Source organism: Rhagoletis pomonella, unplaced genomic scaffold (assembly GCF_013731165.1).
Source record: "Rhagoletis pomonella isolate Grant_MI unplaced genomic scaffold, Rhpom_1.0 Rhpom_scaffold_00001, whole genome shotgun sequence".
NCBI lineage: Eukaryota > Metazoa > Arthropoda > Insecta > Diptera > Tephritidae > Rhagoletis > Rhagoletis pomonella.
The window spans coordinates 108,342,485-108,364,615 of NW_023458555.1; positions in this window are offsets into that span (position 1 = coordinate 108,342,485).

Consider the following 22,131-nt stretch of genomic DNA (forward strand, 5'->3'; position numbering starts at 1 on the left):
GACGAGCACACCTAAAAGTTAAGCATTCTAAAAATAGAATTATTAGCAAAAACCAACAATACCAACAACCACATGATCAAGTGAATTGCATCGGAATAGCTGCGCTTGATAGTGTTGGCATAACAAAAATGAAAATTGTGGAAATAAGCAAACGATAATTTACAAGGCGTACTTAGCACGGTGCATAGGCAACTGGCTGAGTCAGTGGGATCGTCGGTTCGAATCCTACTGAAAAAAGTCTGATGAGGAAATGTGGTGATTTCCGAAATAGCTATCACTTCTACCATTTTTTCAAATTATTGTTGCTTTTCCACAATAAATTTTCATTTAAAAAACGGCCTCGAGCTCAATATAAATTGTTGAATAAAATATTAAATTTTTTTATTTTTTAAATTCATAAAAAATCCAATATAATATTAATATTTAAATTAATATTTAAAAAATAACAAAAATTTAATATTTTAGGCAAAAAATATTTTTTTTCTTCATACATTTATTTTTACCGGCATAACTGTTGATTATATAGAAAAACGTTATATGAACAGATTAAAGGAATGGTAATTTTTAATTTTTTTTAATTTGTTTGAGCAAAATCGGACTAGTGGTTCTCGAGTTATGTCAAAAAAAACCACCAAAGGTGACAATTTCCCCTATATGATAGTTACTAACTTCAAATCGATATATCTCGATTCCTAGACGTGACCCAGCGAAACGCCGGGACACGTATAACTTCTTTTTTACCGATATAACTTTCCCCGGTAGTTTGAACCCTTCCCGATCACTGACCCCTACCATTTGTCTCACAGTGATATTATACCCAAGTACTCCCCGTTTCTCTGCCTTTGCTTCTACTTCCAGATTGAAGACATCATGGCATCGCGGAAGGCATGCCCCCTGGCTCCAACGGCAGAGACGGATAACTGCCTACAATGCCGGCTCTGGCACCGGTACCACGCCTCGAGGACGTGCCCGGCCTTCAAGGCAATGAAGCCGCCACAACGGTTGGGAGTGGCGCAGGGCTACTGCGTCAACTGCCTCGCGCTCACCAACACTACCGGGGAATGCGACTGACCAGGCAGTTGCAAGACCTGCGGGCTAGCGCACCACACGCTGCTGCATGCGGCAGCCAACACCCATGCGCGCAAGGGGCCAAGGGAACAAGGGCCGAAGCAACGAAAACCGGCCACATAGGCCCCAAGGAGCAACAAACGGCGCGCACCGCCGAAGAAGAAGGCGCTGAAAACCGCACAGCAGAAGGCGCAGAAGAACGCGCAAAACCGCGGAAGGCAGGCACCGCAACCACCGCGCAAAAATACCGCCCAAAGGACGATCGCGCGCACCCCCCAAGGCCTGCAAACGGCCAGCTACCAGGGCCGCACCACTAACCGCGTCCTGGGCAACACCGTCCGCGCGCTAAAAGAGCTGCAGAAGACCCTGAGCAGCGCATTCCTGCAGGGCGGGGAGAATTTTTAAGCCGCCGCTTAAAGCGCAATACGACGGCCGTGCGCGCAATCCAGCAGTTTGGCAGTTGACCGACGTCAACTCCGAAAATATAATTACCGAGCGCGCACGGCCGCCTCCCCATCGTCGTAAAAAATGAGCAGAAGGCAGTTCAGTTACTACAGTCGGACAACATCACAATAGTTATCGGAGTCAACATAGGTTTTGAAATAAATACATATGCGCTCATTTCAGATTGGTCTTATAATAAATTATTATAGGTTTTGGGTAGACTATAGGGTTTAAATAAATGTGCACAGAGAGATAGCTACCCCCTTCCTTATGTTTCGGCAACTTTAGACAAGCTATCCAGTCTGGATATTAAGCCCGCGTATTGGCAAATCCCGGTAGAGGTGCAGTCGAGACCCTTTACAGCTTTTACGATACCAGGAAGAGGTCTATTCCAATTTAAGCGTATGCCATACGGGTTGCATAACGCATCCGCGACTTGGCAAAGATTCATAAATTCAGTTATAGGTCCCGAATTAGAGCTCCATGTCTTTGTTTACCTTGATGACATCATCATCGTTACAAATAACTTCGATAAACATCTAGAGATTCTGCAGATAGCTTTCGATAGGTTAGCGAAAGCGGACCTTAGGTTGAATAGGGATAAGTGCAACTTTTGTAGCCGAGAGTTAAAGTATTTAGGCTACGTGGTAGACACGCACGGTCTACACGTAGACCCAGAAAAGGTTGAAGCGATGGTTAACATCGAAAGGCCCAAAAATGTGAAACAGGTTAAGTCATTTATAGGTACAGAGTCCTGGTACCGAAGATTTATTAAGGACTTTGCTGAGTTAGTTAGGCCTCCCGAATTAACAAAGAAAACCCGAAAGTTAGAGTGGAACGAAAATTGAGGGAGGCGAAGGAGCGCCTGGTGACAGCACCCGTTTTGAGCTGTCCAGATTTTGAGAAGCCTTTCACAATCCAGACAGACGCGTCTGATTTCGGTATAGGAGCAGTTTTGCCCCAAAGATTTGAGGACGGTAAGAGGGTTATAGCATATTGAGTAGGTGCCTGAATAAAAATAAGAAAAATTATTCGACGACAGAGAAGGAGTGTTTAGCGGTCTTGTAAGCGGTCGAGAAATTGCGTCCATATGTTGAAGGCGCTAAGTTTACTGTCGCCACTGACCATTATTCTTTGGTTTGGCTGAGCAACTTGAAGGATACTTGTGGAAGGTTAGCGCGTTGGGCGCTGAAGCTACCGCAGTATGACTTTGAGATTGTCCACCGGAAGGGAAAGGAACATGTGGTTCCAGATATGTTGTCCCGTAGTGTGCCTGTTGATGAAGTTTTCACTAGTGAACCCTGGTTTTCGAAGATGATTCGGTCTGTAGAAAAGAGACGCTTATCGTACCCAGCGTGGGGAGTAGAAGGCGGCTGCCTCTACAAATTCGTTAAATCCAAATTCTCCTCTATTTACGCTGATTCTTCGAATTGGAAAAAAGTTGTTGGACGAGAGGAGAGGGCTGAGATTCAGAGTAAATGCCACGATGTCCAGTAGCGGTCACATGGGCATTCGGAAAACTTTCGCTAGGGTTGCGCAAAATTTTTTATTGGCCGCAGATGAAGGCGGATATCGCGAAATATGTTCGAAAATGTAAGATTTGTCAACAGGTGAAGCCTGATAACACACAGCCAGCTGCGGGGTTTGTTGAGAGGTCCAAGGCAATCGGGCCTTGGGAAATGATATGTGTTGATCTGGTAGGGCCCATTATGAAGTCGACACAGGGCTACCAGTATATTTTAACGGTCGTGGATTACTTTTCGAAGCTTCCGCTGTTGTTTCCCTAACGGACTGCCACGGCGAAGGGCGTCTGTAAAATCTTAGAGGATTAGGTGTTTCTCTTGTTTGGTGTCCCTCGGTCGGTGGTCTGCGACAATGGACCCTAGTTCAGGAGTCGCGAACTGCGGGGGCTCTGCGGAGCGTATGGCGTCCAACTGCGGTGCACCGCACACTATCACCCGCAGGCTAGCCCGGCCGAAAAGATGAACCAAATTATTAAGACTACCCTTAGGGCATACGTAGCAGAAACCCAAAGGAGTTGGGACCAGCAATTAGCAAAGGTAGCATGCTGTATTAGAACAGCGCAGCATGAAGTGTTAGGGGCCACGCCGTACTTTGTAATTTTTGGTAGGGAAATGGCGTTGGAAGGCAGTAGAAGATATATCGAGTCGTTAAGAGAGCAGGAGAGAATTAATTGTGAAGAAAGAGCAAAGAGACTCGAAGAGATTAGGTCTAGCATTAGAGTGAGGTTAGAGGAGGCAGGTACCAAGTTAGCAAGAAATTATAACCTTAGGAGAAGAGATGTGCAATATATGCCAGGAGAGTTAGTTTGAAGGAAAAATTTTGTATTATCTGATGCAGCAAATTACTACGCGGCGAAGTTAGCGCCGAAATATATAGGACCTTTTATAGTGAAGAAGAAGGTGTCCCATGGACTTACGTCCTGGTAGACGAGTCAGGCAAGGATAAGGGGACATGGAACGTGAAGGAGTTAAGACCATATAGGGACAATTAGGAGATAGGTATTTCACAAAAGAAAGCAAGCTTTCTTTTTAAGGAGGAAGGGGGGTGGGGTTGTCACGTGCTGGCCGCAACAAAATAAACATTTGCTTCCCTTCGTTCTATTTACCTATTTCCTGTCACCCCAACCGATAGGAGTGAAGTCTTCCGACACACAAGTGTACATACCTAAATAAATAGTAGAATGGGCTCAAGTTGAGCGAAATAGTTGTTTGTCGGTAAAGCGCCACTGCAAAGGGGAAAAGTCTCCATTAGGGCACTCCGCCCCAAAACGGTGCCGATCGAGGGTAAGAATGTAGGCATGAGAGATGACGCGAAAGACTGTAGTAGGGGTGTCGCCTTTGCTCTCACCTATTGCGGCACTTTTGTTATCCGCCGTATGATGGCAATGGCAAGTCCATGGTGTTGTTTGTGTGCGCCGTGGTGGCGACCGCTAAAGCGCCCAATTCGCTTCTAGAATGATCGGGCCGGCGCCAATTGATCGGGCACCAACAACACCGGCGCTGCCACTCCAACGGTTTGCGTACCGGTGCGTAGGTTGCGGCCTGCCTCGCGACTGCGTACCGGGGCAGTTCTAAGCGAGCTTTGGGAAAGGCAACATCCTTATTGCGAGCGCGAGTGCTTTTGTATATAGTATGGTGCGAAGTGTTTTATATTGAATAAAAATTCAGTAAGTGCCAGGCGAGGCACTTAGATTGCAGTAGCAGTAGAGATTAGTTTCGAGGTGCAGCATGAAATTTTCCTCTTATTGTTTTTCAGCACGCTTCCTCTTATTGTGTTTCCCTTTCCGATCCTGTTTAGCATCCTACACCCAGAGTGTAGGAGTGGGTTCGTAACCTTTTGGTTGGACCTCACCTCGGGTGCGCCCCAAAAACAAGGTTTTGTTTTGTTTCGATTTCCTTGGTTGTAAATCTTGTTGTCCTGTTTTCGACCCACCCTAGTGTTGGTAGCTTCATATTTATTGTGTGTGGTAAGTAGTGCATTTTATTTAGTGTGAATAGTCTGTATACTGTCTAGTAGTTTCCCCTGCCAGCAACCCCGCCGTCTCCACTGAGCCAGCCGGTTTTTTTGCCATCTCCCTTTTTGTGCGTATATTTGTTTACTTAGTTTGGCCCGGCGTGTTGTTGTTGCGCACGGTAAGTGCACTTATTTGGAACATTAGGTAGATCGGCTTTTGTAAACAAAAGGTAAGGTGACAATATAAAGAACTATAGAATACCAAATGTTCAATCAAATGAAATTGATAAGCATGTATCACAGCTCATGGCAACGGACATCATAGAACCATCAGTGAGTAGTTATAATTCGCCGTTTTTAATAGTGCCTAAAAAGAGCAACAATGAAGAAAAAAATGGAGATTAGTCGTAGATTTTAGGCAGTTAAATAAAAAAGTGGTAAGTGACAAGTTCCCACTGACAAGGCTATATGACATATTATACAAGTTGGGAAATGCAAAATACTTCTGGACTTAGGCATGACTAGTTCATTTCATCAGATCCCACTGAATACTAAATCTAGACCATTAACGGCATTCTTCGCCGACAAAGGGCATTTCCAATTCAAAAGGTTGCCATTTGGACTAAAAATATCTACAAATAGTGTTCAAAGAATGCTATCGTTAGCACTAAGTGGTCTACAAGACAAGTCTTTTCTTTATGTAGATGATATCATAGTATTTGGTTCTAATCTGAAAGATCATAACGAAAGCCTGATTGAAGTACTGATTAGATTGCAAAAATACAATCTGAAACTCAATCCTGAGAAGTGCAATTTTCTAAAACCAGAAGTAGTCTACCTTGGCCATTTAATAACAGCAGACGGCATTAGCACGGATCCAAGTAAATTGGAAGTCATAAAGAATTATCCAATACCAAAGAATGCTGACGAGGTGAGGAGATTTGTAGCTTTCTGTAATTACTATAGGAGATTCAAAAGTTTGCTGACATAGCCAGACCATTGAATAACTTGTTAAAGAAAAAACAGATTTTCAGTTGGACAGAAGAACATCAGAAAGCTTTCACCACTTTAAAGAAGAAGGTAATTTCACCACCAGTACTAAGCTACCCAGATTTTACCAAGCCGTTTATCCTAACGACTGATGCTTCCAATTATGCGCTAGGTGCGGTCTTGTCGCTAGGGAGATAGGAAAAGATATACCAATAGCCTTTGCAAGTAAATCGTTAAACAAACATGAACTTAATAAGCCAGTGATTGAAAAAGAACTACTCGCAATTCATTGGGGCATCAACCATTTCAGACCATATCTGTTTGGCAGAAAATTTATAGTCTACACTGACCACAGGCCGTTAGTTAGTTTATTTACTCATAAGAACCCATCGTCAAAATTAATTAGAATTCGAATAGACTTAATGGATTATGATTTTGAGATAATCTTTAAGCAAGGAAAGATGAACACAAATGCAGATGCTCTCTTCAGGATAGAGCTATATTCTAAGAAGTTAGCAGAAATGATTCCCACATGTAGTGTTAATGTATTAACTAGGAAGATGACAGAAAAATTAGAGAAGGGAAAAGAAGAAACAGACAAGGTAGAAGTGCGTGACCTTGTAGGTACCTCGATTTCAGGTGAGGAGATTGATCACCTCCACATTTGGAGCGCGACATCGATTTCGGATGTAAGGTGCGGGATGAAACTTGAATTCAAGAAGTTAGGGAAGATTGAAGATAAAGTGAAGAATCCGGAAAGAAATTATTAGAATAAAAATGAAAAAGGGCCCAAGATATAGACATTTTAGCAGCAAAAGGTGGCATAATTGTAGAATACAGCGAAAAATCACTATCAGAGTTAAAATTGATTTTGAGGAAGTTGTCATTCGAAGCGAATAAGCAAGCAATTACTAAGCTAGCGTTAGCAGACAATAATGACATTTTCAAAAAAATAAGCATGCATAAATTTAAGAAAGTATAGAATGAGCTGCTAGAAGAATTGAAATATGAAAAATGTCTAGCCATATTAATTTATAAGCCACCGTAAGAAATAAAGAACAAAGAGGAGATGAAAAGGCTAATATGCGAGTATCATGAATCATTTCAAGGAGGGCAATGCGGAATAAGAAGATGCGTGAGCAAGTTGAAGCAAAGGTACATATGTGTGGAAAAACATGAGCAAAATGGTTAAAGAATTCGTTAATAACTGTAAAATCTGTGCCAAGGTCAAGAAAACGAAATACACAAAAGAAAGGTTTAACATAACGGAAACACCCAGCATATCTTTTGAAGTAATCACGATAGACACAGTAGGGCCGCTGAGGCCATCTAATAACTATAGGTACATACTAACCCTTCAGCGTGAGTTAACCAAATTTGTTGAGGCGATTCCTTTAGAAAACAAAGAAGCAGCGACCGTAGCGACCGTAGCGAAAGCAATAGTAGATAAATTTATATTAAAATACGGCTGTTTTAGGAAAATGAAGACAGACAAAGGCACGGCATTTAAAAACGGACTCTTAAAGAACATATGCAAGTTGCTTAAAATAGAGAAAACAACCTCAACACCATTTTATCATGAGACTTTAGGAACTATAGAAAGGAATCACAGGGTCCTCAACGACTATTTGATGACCATGCAAGGAGTAGACAATTGGGATGAAATAATTCCATATTACGTGTATAGTTATAGTTCAACTCCACATACAACTACGACATATACTCCCTTTGAGTTAGTCTATGGCAAATTAAGTGCATTACCATGTGAGATAATAAAGAATAGAGAAACATTGTACAATACTGATGATTATGTAACAGAATTGAAACTGAAACTGAGATACGCGCACACTAAAGCAAAAGAAAATTGATTAAAATCAAAAATTGTGAATAGAAATAAGCAGAGCAATGTAAAAAACGCAAATTTCCAAGTAGAAGAATTTGTATATGTAAAAGTAAGAAAGAAGAGAAAGTTTGAAAAACCATTTAAAGGTCCATTCAAGATTATAGATCAAAAAGGGCCAAATAGTACATTACTGATAGATAAGAAAAAAGTAGAATTACATAATAATATGTCAAATGTAGACACAGCAATTAAAATGTATCTACTTGTATAACTTACTTTGAATTTTAAGAAATTACAACTAATTTAGATTTTTCTTGAGGGGTAGGATGTAGTGTGCCTAACCTACATCAAACACTTGTGGCTCATATTGCTGAGTCGGCGTATTTGTTGTAACTATCGAGTGTGGATTGATGAGACAAGCAGAACACTCGTACTGGCTTGAACTGTGGCTTAGCATGTGGCACCGCATGAGGCACACTTGACGCTTGCTATTACAAATGAAAGATCGGGTGACGAGCGATATGGGTCAGCGCATACAACATGAGTACCCAAAGTAAATAAACAATGAATGTAAATAAGGGGAAACAGCTTAGGGAGTAACCAAGCTATGTGATTGGTTACTCATAGTAAATAAGATATTTTATAACTAAACTATTGTAATAGATTGTAAGCATGTTGTGATATATATATCGGCGATGAGCCGAGGAATAAACATTCTTTCACTCAACTCCAAATTGACGTGTTTGAATCCGAAACAGGCGTCATACGCTTGAGAAAAGCAGCCGGAGGGCTTAGATTAATACTCAACCATTAAGGAAAATAATCAATTTACATTACACCCTAATCCATATTTTTCAGAACGATCTGGACACCAAAATCAAAACTAGACTAAAAATTTTGCAGTAGTCGCCATACACAACACAAGTTATTGTACAATAACACAAGCATGATCAAAATATCACAATGATTTTGATTTTAGCGCAATAACTGTGTAATTTAGTATAAAGTACCCCATACACCACACAAACAGACCGATGCAAGCCGATATTGCGCTCCGTTTTTGTGTGGTTTAGGGGCCCTATAACAGCAGCGTGTGCAAAGAAATTTCGGGTTGTATTTCCCTTATAAGAGTTACCAAATCAAGCTTATAAATATCTACATATAACATTTTAAGACTTTAAATCACCAGAAGAAAATTATTTGCTTTTAAACTAGCAATATTATTAATTACTGCCAGCCAAAAGTATCAAAAGGGGCATTTGTGAACACTAAAGTATCAAAGTATTAAATCTTAAAATTTAAAAAGTGTAGTATCAAAATAGATACAATCGTGTCAAACGGCAACGCTGACGATGCTTCATTGCTGCCTGAGCTACAACTTATGAGAAGAGCGTAAGAATGCAAGAATGATAAAATGTATTCTCTCAATCGTGGTAAGAATGCGTGTGATGAGCAGTGTTGCCAACTCGTGCGATTTCACCCATAATTTGGGATTTTCGCACCATAAAAATTGTGCGTGGGATTTTGTCCCGTTATGGGATTTTTAGCTAAATAGAATGTTGTGGTTTAATTGTTTTTTTTTTTTTATGCGTATACATCTTTCGTTTCGGTAGGGGTAAAATTTGCGAAGCTATAACGCATATCCTAGCAGCAAATTTCGAAGGGCTGATTTGCCGATATTTAAACTTGACCGCGTGATTGTTATTGTTAATTCTACCAAATAAAACACCTCTTTAAGGTAAAATTTTAGAGTCACGAAAGCTGAACTCGAAACACAAAATTTATGACATCAATTTCGTGACGAAAATTATACGCATCAGACATGGGCGTAGTTCACTAATCTTTGAGTGCACTATGCTTTTAACTACCACTACTATAGCGATAGTGGAGCTGGTTTAGTGGAAAAAATCAGTGTTCTCATTACCGCTATTATTTCTAGTGGTATTACGCATTTGTTTTAACTGCCCTGCAAACTGACGAAAAATAGTATTATTCATACGAATCGTTGCTGCAGTTCTGATTTTTTTATGTTGTATTTCTAAGAGTAGACAGAACGTCGCAACGTTCCGAATAAATAATACTATTTTGCGCCAGTTTCCAGGGCAGTTAAAAAAATTAGTATAATTTTCGTCTCTCTGTGTTTTTAGTTCAGCTTTCGCCACTCGAAAAATTTTACCTCAAAGAGGTGTTTTATTTGATATCAATTATTTTGGCATAGCAAATTTAAAATCAGCGAAAATCCCAACAAAAATCTAAGTGTTTTTTTTTTCCCAAGTAAATTGCTAAGACCCCTATCTAAATCTAAATAATTTACTCAAATATTTAACATTGAATTCGATTCCATTGAAGAAGTTTTACTTCTATCACGAGTACGGTGCTGCATTTGCCTTTTTTTTACGATGCGTTTTTGCTCAGTGGAAATCTACACATAATTAGTACCGGCACATAAAGTGGAATAAATGCATTCATACATAAGTACATATGTATGTACAAATGTAGGTAATAATGTAAGCGTCTTCCCAGGTAGGTTAAGTGCGGGTATAGTTACGATGACCATATTTATGAGAGTTGAATGCGGGACAAAAAATTATTTTGCAAATTTTTTCCACAGCAGCTTACAGCTCTTGTCGGCCGCTGTGGTGTAGTGGTAGCAGTGCGCGCTTCCACTCCGCAATGCCTGGGTTCAAGCCCTGGTCAAAGCAACATCGCAAAAAATAACATCTTAACAGCGGTCGTCCCTCGGCAGGCAATGGCAAGCCTCCGAAAGTATTTCTGCCATGAAAAACAGCTTCTCATAAAAATACAATCGCCGTTCGGAGTCGGCGTAATACTGTAGGTCCCTCCGCCTTGTGGGACAACATCAAGGCGCAGCCTCAAGCCGAGGAGAAGCTCGGCCAACAACTAACATATGTGTAAGCGCCAATCTATTATTATTATTATTAGGTTACAGATCTTACAGCCTTCTTCCATGATCCTAGATGTATTAGCCCTGCAACAGTATCCTTTTACCCCGTTAAATTTGCTAAAAAAAATCGTTAAATTTGAGTATAATAAAGTGCAATTTTAAGTCGCTAAGGCTTACAATCAGTGTTGCCAGAACTTTTCAGGGCGACCGGCTAGATTGGACAAAAAAAACGGCTAAAAACGGCTAAAATGTTTCAACCAGAATAACATTTTTTTTAAATACATAAACTACAATTAGAAAGACTAGTAAATCCATTGAATTTTTTTTGGTTAATACAGATTATACGTACCCTGTAGACAAATGAACTCGTTGTAAACTACCCCACAACTAGTATGAGTCGCATGCCCAACTAGTCAGCCAACTATCTTTTTTCCATGCACTAAACTGGTATTTTTAACATGGGGATGTCCTACGAAATGGCAATTGTCAGATTTCGGTCAGAAATATACCAGTCTCATACTACTTCAGAATAGACAGAAAAATACTAGTCTAATTATGGACCAAAATCACTAATTTGGGAGTCAAAAAATAAAATGAATTCATGAATATACAATAAAAAACATTTAAGTACACTTTTTTATTTTACATATTTTTATTTAGCAGCCTTAGATTTGCCAATAATTATTGCTAATTTTTTTGAGTATTAATTAAAATAAAAAATAAATACATAGATATTTCAATGTCCAACATCCAATACTCCTCATTTTCAGAATATCAACGAATTTACTAAACTCAGTAAATTCAACAGACGACTTCTCGGTAACAAATAAAGATTTTTTAAAGCTTTAAAATGAATTTTGAAGGGGAGGAGTAGTGCAGCTCAAAAGTGCCCAAAAACCGTGATTTTTGTACTTTTAGGTTAGAATATCCCGAAAACCTGACGTGATCTGGGGTCAGATTCGAATTCAGCACGTCAAAGACCCTCGGAAAAGTATAGTCCGATTCTTGGTTAAAAAACCTTGTTGGCCTGTGTAATGCAGTTATTAATTATTCTTCATTTTTGTCCATAGTTTGGCTTATTGATTGATAATAGAAATTAATTATATAATTATATTAATCGTGTAATAAACAAAATAAAAAATAATTGAAAATGATCAAAATTGAATACGTACTCAATTTAACGGTTTACGATATACCCAAAAAAAAAGTTATATTATTTTGTGTACTTTATTGTATTAAACTGTCGAAGTCAAATAATACAGGGTATGAATAAATCGTTTGTACTTGGTACAACTCTGGTCATTTTCGAACTAGTTCGGTTTCTGTTACGAAATTCTAGTTGTAAACTAGTATTTTTCCTGACTAGTTTGGGATTTCACTGCAGGGTAGCTAAGCTTTACATCAGAAGTCATGTTTGTATTACTTAAATATAAAAACAGAGATAAATTCCAAACTTATGGCGTTTTCTTTTCTATTAAACAATTTTGCCTTCTTATAAATATTGGATCATTTTCAGTAGGTTGCTTTTTGTCCCGCTAAATGGCTATATTAGCTGAAAGTATGGCAATATTTTGAGAAGTGAACACGTAAAGCTGTGAAAGCAGAAGCTAGTTTAATTTATTGACATTCGTTGTTGTTTACGACGACTTCACTTTTAACAAGTTTATGACATTTAACTAAAATCATGCCACCAGATTCACTAGCAGAAAAATTTTTGTTTCTTAAAAAGTAGAAATAAATTTGAAGTTAGTGAAGTTGGATGAAAATCAGGGACGTAAACCGGGTTTGAATCGAACCGGTTTTGAACCGGAAAACCGCTTTTTTTCTATTAATTAACTGAACCATTAACAGAACCGAAATTTTTCACAAATGTTTGATACGAACCGAAAACCGAACCACTTCCTTTAAAGGTTTAAACGTTTGTTTCAACCAATTTTCAATAGATAAATGTACCCACTTTTTTTTCTTTTTGTTAAACATGGTAATACCTACCATTTTTTTTTACCATGTGACAATATCAAATGTAAAGGCATCCCATCTCACTTGACTCTTAACCTTGCGCGCTGTTACACTTGACACTGGACACTTAAATTGAACCGAACCGAAACCCCGGTTCAAAGACCAAAAAACCGCTTTGACGAACCAACCCAAAAGTGCAACAACGGTTCGAACTGCTGAACCGAACCACCAAATTTTTGTTCCGGTTCACGTCCCTGATGAAAATGTTAAAAGTGTTGCGCGTTTCCAAACTGCCAGAATTCGGTACACCTGAGCAAACGTTCGAATTTAAAGTTGTTTGCTTTTCCGAGGTATCTTTAAACCTCTGAAAGATGTACCATTATCCGTGGAACAGGAAAGAGCTCGAGTTAAAATGATGCCTGCAACTTGTTACAGTACCAATTTTTGGATTCTCGGAATTTCCTGATAAAGATGTGGTGCTGCTAAAAATATATATACAAAAATATAAGCACGAAACTATGTATTTGTCACAAGAATTATCCACATAAGATGAAAACTACTGCAGTTTAATTTTATATAATTTAAAAAGTATGTTTGCACCATGTATTGTCTTCCCAGAGAGTTTTGCTCCACATCGAAATTCGTGCCCTTTTATTTTCTAAGTATAGCGAATAAAACTTCACACTTAAATTTAAGACATTCATAACAAAAATTTTATGAAGAAAATCCCCGCTACGTTCTCCAAAATATAAACTGGGACGCAAAATTGAAGCAAGTTGTGCCTAATTTTCTTTAGTTTATTTAATATTTATTATTTTTTATGAATATTTAGCTATTACTTAACAAACAACATATACTACAAACAGATTTCACCATTGGTGTAAAAATTATGAAAATTCTGCGAAATTTCAGCAAAACTTGTAACTTTTTAATCTGCTAAAATGACGCGTCCCAGTTTATGTGTGTTTGGGTCACTCACTGAAAACAAAAAACATTGAAATCAGCTCACTATCTGATTGTTTTTTAATTTTATGTAACACAGTCCGACAAATAAAAACGTGTATATTTGAATTTTAATAAAATAAGGCAAAGAGCAAAATCGGCTAAAAACGGCTATTTTTTTTTTTTTCAAAACGGCTAACAAATCGGCTGCCGGCTAAATCGAATTTTTTCCGGGTGTTTGCTGTCGCAACCGGCTAAATCTAGCCGGAAAACGGCTGAAATAGCAACGCTGCTGACCATTAATTTTTGGAATTTTTTTTTTTGTTGGCAGTGTTACGTATTTCTTCATACAAAGTAAGTATGTCCGACAATTTTTTTTAAAGAGAAGCAAATGAGCAGAGCTTTTCACTCGCACTTTTTATACTCAATTTTAGTGAGTTACAAAATAAATAATAAACATTAAATAAACTAAGGAAGAATAGCCACAACTTACTAAAATGGCGAGCGCTAATTTATATTTTGGTCACTGTATTTATTCCTCGATTCGAATCACATACATGTATACTTATGTATGTACAAGAAAACAAAGAAACCAGCAAAAAAAAAATTCTTATTTATTTAATTATGTATCGCCTGCAGGGAAGTCAACTCGCGGGAAATCCCCCAGATTTGCAGGGCATTTCAGTTTATGGGACATCGGGGAATGGACAATTTTTTTGCGGGAAATGGGGTAGGTTACGTTTATAACTTAAAGTAACCAAATTAGACGAATATCTTAACTTTTAACCATTTTTCGCTATTTGGAGCGACAATTTTTCAATTGAATCGTAATATCTCCACAACAAGAGTTTTTCCAGATATGAGCTATATACCAAATGAAAGCTAAGGTTTTGGGCTAGACTTTTCAGCAGCCCGATTTTTATGCGATAACGTTATGACATATTTATATTTCATACAGCGTTCGATAGCTTGTGTAAGGCCTTCGTACTGATATCCACAAGAATTTTATGGAATGAGTAGAGCGGCCTCAGTGGTAGTTTAAAAACTGCCTTTTTTCAAACTTTAGGCACCAGCCACGCCCACAAAGACATACGAATCGAAACAACATCCTAAAACAAACAAAAAAAAAAGTTTTTTTGGTACTTTAATCCCTGATAAACAAAAAATTTACAGGTAAAAGTGTCGCCGTTTTTGAAATATTTAAATCTTTTTTTGAATTAAAAAAACCTTCTCTTTTCATGTATTTTCTTTATCTGCATCTAAAAAGCAGGTTATACTTAGTAACTTTTTATGTAAACTACTTCCAGGTAGTTGCTTTTCCATACTCAAATGCAATGTAATTAAAATATATTAAGGAACCATCATAAAATTGGGACTATTTTGGGATTTTTAACTTTTTGATATTTTCTTCCCCAACTTTAACTATCTCTGGTGAAAAAAAATGTACTGAGCTATAACTCTACATTACATAAAAAATTGCTCATTTAATAAAGATTTCAGAAATGTGGCACTCTTACTGTTTCGAATAGAAAAAAAAGTTATAGCCGCTTTTGTGGGCAAAAGACTGAGACACTATTACCTGCTCCTGGCATTATTTTATGATCTTCTTCTTCTTTTTTGTCGCTGTAACCGCCTAAACGATTTTGGCCGAGTTCAGCAAAGCACGCCAGTCGTTTCTCCTCTGCGCCAACTGACGCCGGTTGTAAACGCCAAGTGAAGCCAAGTCCTTCTCCTCCTGATCTTTCCATCGCAGTGGGGCGTCCCTCTTCCTCTGCTACCACCAGCGGGTTCCGAGTTGAATACTTTCAGAGCTGGAGCGTCGGTGTCCATTCGAACGACATGGCCAAGCCAGCGGAGCCGCTGTATTTTAATTTGCTGCACTATGTCCATGTCGTTGTAAAGCTCATAAAGCTCATCGTTCCATCGACTGCGGTACTCGCCGTCGCCAACGCGTAAAGGCCCGCAAATCTTCCGCAAAATCTTTCTCTCAAATACCGCCTCATCGGATGTTGTCATTGTCCATGCTTCTGCGCCATATACCAGCACGGGCATGATGAGTGACATAGTGATAGAGGACTTTACTCCTGAATTGCCTAATCAGTCCAAAGTAGCACTTGTTGGCAAAAGTGATTCTGCGTTGGATTTCAATGCTGACATTATTATCGGTGTTAATGCTGGTTCCCAAATAAACGAAGTCGTCTACTTTTTCAACCTTGTGACTGTCAACAGTGATGTGGATGCCAAGGCGCGAATGTGCTGACTGTTTGTTTGATGACAGGAGATACTTCGTCTTGTCCTCGTTTACCACCAGACCCATTCGCTTTGATTCCCTATCCAACTTGGAAAAGGCAGAACAGACTTCGCGGATTTTGTTACCGATGATGTCGATGTCATCAGCATAAGGCAGCAATTCCACGCTCTTGTAGTAGATTGTTTCTGAACGGTTCAGTTCTGCAGCTCTTATTATCTTCTTCAACACAGATTAAAGAAGTCACATGAAAGGGAGTCGCCCCGTTTGGTGGCGAACGGCTCGGAGAAGTCTTTCCCAATTCTTACGGAGCTGGTGGTATTGCTCAACGTCATTTTACACAGCCGTATCAGGTTGGCAGGGATGCCAAATTCAGACATAGCGGCGTATAGGCAACTCCTTTTAGTGCTGTCGAAAGCGCCTTAAAGCCGACAAATAGGTGGCGAGTGTCGATTCTTTTCTCTCGGGTCTTTTCCAAGATTTGGCGTATTGTGAATACCTGATCGATTGTGGATTTTCCAGGCCTAAAGCCACTTTGATAAGGCCCAATCAGTTCGTTGACGGTAGGCTTCAGTCTTTCACACAATACGCTCAATAATACCTTATAGCCTATGTTTAGAAGGCTGATCCCGCGTAAGTTGGCGCAAATGGCGGAATTAGTGAAAGTGGATTTTGTGAAATTGGACCCTTCGAACATTGTGTTATTAATACTATGACAGAGAACACGCAGTATACGTCGCATGAATATGCGGATATTCACCTAATTTACGGTGAAGCTTGCTGTAATGCCAGAGCTGCCCGGACAAATAGAGAAATATATGAAGGTAGGTGATTTTTACAGCTTTTTCGTTTGCTTGCTTTTTAGCAATCATTTTTCACTTTTTAAGATCGCATACCTGGATGGCGTGGCGACGAAATAGGACGTCCTGGAACGGTAGATGTTGGAGTTGTGTTAGAGGAAGTGGAACTAGGTCCATCGACTTCAGTGAGAATGATGGAAAGAAGGACAGGAATACTAAAATCTACAGTTCACAAAGCTTTAAAAAACCATCCATTTCATCCCTACCACATTCAACGCGTTCAGGCTCTAAAAGAAAGAGATTACCTGTCGAGGGTTAGATTTTACCGTGGAATGTTGCGAATGCATGAATTAGACCCCAACTTTTTTAATAAATTAATTTGGAGCGATGAATGATCATGCAAACATGATTGTTATTTTAATTTACATAACCTTCGCAGTTGTCAGGTAGACAATCCTCACGAAATGAGAGAAGATCGTTCGCAGTACCGGTACAAAATAAATTTATAGTGCGGTATTTTTAATTATCAGATATTGGGACCTGTGAAACTGCCGCTAACGCTCAACTCTCACAGTTATTTAGAGTTCCTTCAGGAACGGCTTCCAACTCTTTTAGAAGATGTACCGTTAAACCTGCGGCGAAGACTATGGCTGCAAAATGACGGATGCCCTGCTCACTACGGTCGAGAAGTAATAGCTCATTTAGACAAAACTTATCCTCGCAGATGGATTGGACGATACGCGCCAATCACGTGGCCCGCTCGATCGCCAGTCCTGAATCCATGAGATTTTTTCTATTGGAGCTGTCTTAAGGTCAAAATTTATTCAAAAACAATTCAAAACGAAGAGCATTTGCGGGAACAACTAAATGGAGCTGCTGCTGAGATAGCCCACTTGAGATTAAGATCTCTAAAAGCGTATTTTCTTAAAAGGTACCAAGCTTGTATTAGAGTAGAAGGTCGCCAATTTGAGCATATTTTATCAATAAATGAATAAATTTTTCTTCAAACAACTTTGTATATTTTATTTCACGTGAACCCATCCTTTGCAAAAAAAATTGATAGATATAGCCCTTGTTATAGACTCTAGTCCGAATTCCGGTAAGTAACATAAAATAATGTCAGGAGCAGGTAATAATCTACCTTTGTACTATTTAGCATGTCATTGGTCGGTAACAAGAGCAACTTAAATTTAAATCTATTAAATACAGTCTAGCGTGTCTCAGTCCTTTGCCCACAAAAGCGGCTATAACTTTTTTTTTCTATTCGAAACAGTAAGAGTGGCGCCTTTCTAAAATCTTTATTAAAGTAAAGTTATAGCTCAGTACATTTTTTTTTCACCAGAGATAGTCAAAGTTGGGGAAGAAAATATCAAAAAGTTAAAAATCCCAAAATAGTTCTAATTTTATGATGGTTCCTTAATATATTTTAACTACATTGCATTTGAGTATGGAGAAGCAACTATCTGCAAGTATTTTACATAAAAAATTTACTAAGTATAGCCTGGTTTGTAGATGCAGTTAAAGAAAATACATGAAAAGGCACGATTTCTTTAATAAAAAAAATCAAAAACGGCGACACTTTTACCTGAAAATTTTTTGTTTATCACCTACCTTCCCCTAAAGTTTGCACGTTACTTCTGGGACACCCTGTATATGAGCGAATAATTGCAGCATGCTACTGTGGGTGCTTTCGTCACTCGCGCGCACTGCCGTGCGCTGTGATTTTATTAATTTGTTAATTTATTTAAAACCGTTTGAAAAGCAAATTGCAAAAAAGCGTTGGGAAATGCATCATAAATGCATAAATGCATAAAAAATATTTGCGAACTGCAAAAAAGAACGTTCGGAAATGCATCATAAAAAAAAGTTTTTCGAATAACTGACATAAAAAAATCATCAAGTGCACCCTGCGAATTTGCAACCTTGTGCATGCGTTTCCTTTTTGTAGCAGTGCGCCTTAAAATGCACAACGGCTACAGCGTAAAAGGAAGGAACTACGCGATGCGTTATTGCACAGCATGGTACGGATGTTTTATGATTTCAAATTGTGTATTTCAGTACAAAATTTTTAGTACCATTAGAACCACCCTGTGTTTACTTGCTATTGTAAATGGCTGCATACATTTAGGCATATGCATAGTAAGAGGGAATGTGATGCAATTGATTATACTGGATCACAAATTTTAATTTTGATTTTGTTCTCCAGACGCCACTATCCAATTTGTATGTAAAATCGCTCGCTGATTCCGAAAACCGAGTTAATTGTTTTTTGTATGTATACGTTTACGTGATATTTGCATTTTACCGTTATTCAGCTCAAAAAAAAGTGGTTCCGATTAATCAGGTATTTCCTACGAACCAATTAAATAATCGTAATACAAGGTACGGCAAACGATAGAAAATAAAATTCTCCATAAACCGTGTATAGATTACTTTTCGATAGCCCTTATAAGTAGTTTCTGAGAAATTAATTAATCATTCCAGATTTTTTGTTTTTTGATGGAAAAATGCGAAAAATTCAAACTTTAGCATGGAAAAAAGTAAAAAAATAACAGTTTCTATGTAAATATAATAATATATATTTATATATAATAAAGCCTGTTCCTTTAGAAAAAAAACTAAGCTACTACTAAGCTGAAGAAAATCGATATATAAATAACAAAATAATGACTGGTAAAATGAAAATGCGCAAGGATTTTTTGTATGAAATATCAGCAGATAAGAGTGTTACTCATACGCCACGTTCGCCTGAATAGATAGTAAAGGGATGCAAAAATCAACTCATGTTATGAATGCACCACAGAATTCATGAATTCATCTCATAACTCGAGTCTAGCGCCGCTGTTGTGTTGAAACTAGTCTTGTCTTTCACTAGCAGGTAAGCTTGTTGATTCATCCCATACGCAAACGAAACTCACACTCACACCACCAACCAGTTGTGCCGATCGTTAAGCAGTGGGAGCAATGAGTGGTCGACACTCATTGTTATGTGAATTCATTGTTCCTCGAATTCTTTTAACACGGATGGGTGCAATCATGGTTTTCAGCTAAGCAAGCAAATAAAGAAGGGAAAAAACGAACGGATTTTCCCACCAATATGTTTGCCTGCATATTACGGACCGTAGATGCTTGGTCGATATATTTTAGTAAATATTTGAATTTGTCATTTAGTTTGTGAATTCGGAGATGAAACAAAGTAGAATTTTTATGCAGCTATTTGTTTCAATACACACAACCCGAGCGCACTTGTTATCAGATATATTTCCTCAAAAATAATGGATGTAAGTGATTGACAGCAAATATCAGTGCATTTTTCATTAACAATTGCCATATTGTAATACATTGTAAACCTGTGTTTCTACATATGCTTACAAAAACAGGTAACATTGGATGAATCTCCAACGTCAAGCCGCTCTATTCCTGAACTGAGGGAACAATTTAATGAAATTAAGGATAAGATTGTAAAAGGGGAGTACACAATTGTCATTGAAACTGGAAAAAGCAGGGTTTGGAAAATTTTTGGCAAGGTTGAAAATAGTGGCAGTGTGATAAGAGATGTTGTGGCATGCAAAAATTGTAACAGCGTTTACAAGTTTACGAATAGCACGTCAAATCTTGTGAAACATAAATGTTATAAAAATTTAAAGAACCGTTCGGAAGATGAGCCAAAGATACAAGTTGAGCATCATACAAAAAAAAATTTTATTGATAAATTTGCCAAATGGGGCATAAAAAATTGCAGACCATTTAAAATGGTGGAAGAGGCAGGCTTGATCAAATATACGGACCTAATGCTTTCAATTGGAGCTAGGTATGGGCCGAACGTAGATATTCATCAGTTATTACCCCATCCAACAACTGTATCAAAAAATATAGACAATCTATATGATATAGCGCATCTTATACATAAATGCAGTTCTATATCCCATTCAATTCTAGGCTAATAAAGTGCAAGTTTGAGGTGGCTACGAACTATCAATGATTTTTGGCAACTTTTTTTTTTGGTGACGATGTTGTGCATTCTTCTCCATATAAAAAATTGTCGATCGTATTTAAGAAAATGTGTGGTACCAACGATAAAAACAATATCAAAAATTGATGGTATTTTGTGCCCACCTCAAATTTGCACTTTATTATACTAGTATTGAATGGGATATAAAACTGCACACCCAAACAATTCATGAAAATTCCGAAAAAGTGTGAAATTTTTATGAAATTTTGTTGTATTTTTTTAACTTCGTACAAGATAACAACAAATTTATAGTTAAAACTTGTCATATAGGTATGATATGCACTATATATCGCACACTGAATAACAAGCCTTTTTCAATACTATTAATTTACATATTAACACTGCGGTTGTTGATGGCCGTTTCAGGAAAAAAAAACACCGAATAAGCAAGACTGAGTAATAATTTATTTTAATATTAAATTCCTTGCAGTAGAGACCTAAACAAGCCTATAAGTTTAATGTGTTTTGCAGGTTTATCTAAAAAGTGCATTTATTTACCATTATTTGATTAGGCAAAAGAAGCATACAAAAAGTAATGGCAGCGCTGAATGAGTTTTATTGTCGTCTTGATAAGGGAATAATTGTTACAGACAGGGGCTCCAATATGAAAGCTGCGTTCAGTACAATTGATCAGTCAGTCAGTGTGTCAGTCATATGCTGCACAACATAGTTGAAAAATCAATAGAGGAGGGTCCAGATATTAAGGAAATATGTAAAAAAATGTACAAAACTTGTAACATATTTTAAAAAGTCTGGATCCAATGCGCAAACAACCACACTGAAAAGTTTTTCTGTAACAAGATGGAACTCAATTTATTATTTAAATTCGGAACTCAAAGCTGTTCATCGTCTCTATCGTCATGTACCCAGATAGATGTTACTGTGAACACATGGATTGATACTACTCCGACATCCACTTCCTTTGGTTCTATTACTGCCCCCTCACAGTCTGTTCTGACTGATACTAACACTGGCACCATTAGCCAAAATTCTGACTGGAAAACAGCTTAAAACAGTCGTTCGAAGCCCAGGAAACCTTTAATTATTGGCTCAAACAACAACAATGAATTAAATGTTGTTTCTAATCAGAAGTGGTTGCAATGTTACTGCTGGGAACATAATCAGTTATGTAATGCAAATCTTTTTGCTGACTTCTTCCGCTCGAATTTTGTGACACAGTCGGACACCTCTCGGGGTTTTTTTCCAACTGTGGATTCTCCAAATAACTTTGGCAGGCTCTCATTATCTCTTGATGATGTAGTTGATGGCATTTTGCAAATCACATCCTCATTGCAGACAGACGTTGTTGGCTTATCATCGTATCTTCTCAATAATTGTTTGGCCTTTGCAAACCCACTTCTGTTACTATTCAATAAATCACTTGAGTGTGGCAAATTCATCAATGCCTGGAAAGTTACTTTCATTAGCCCCATATTTAAAAGT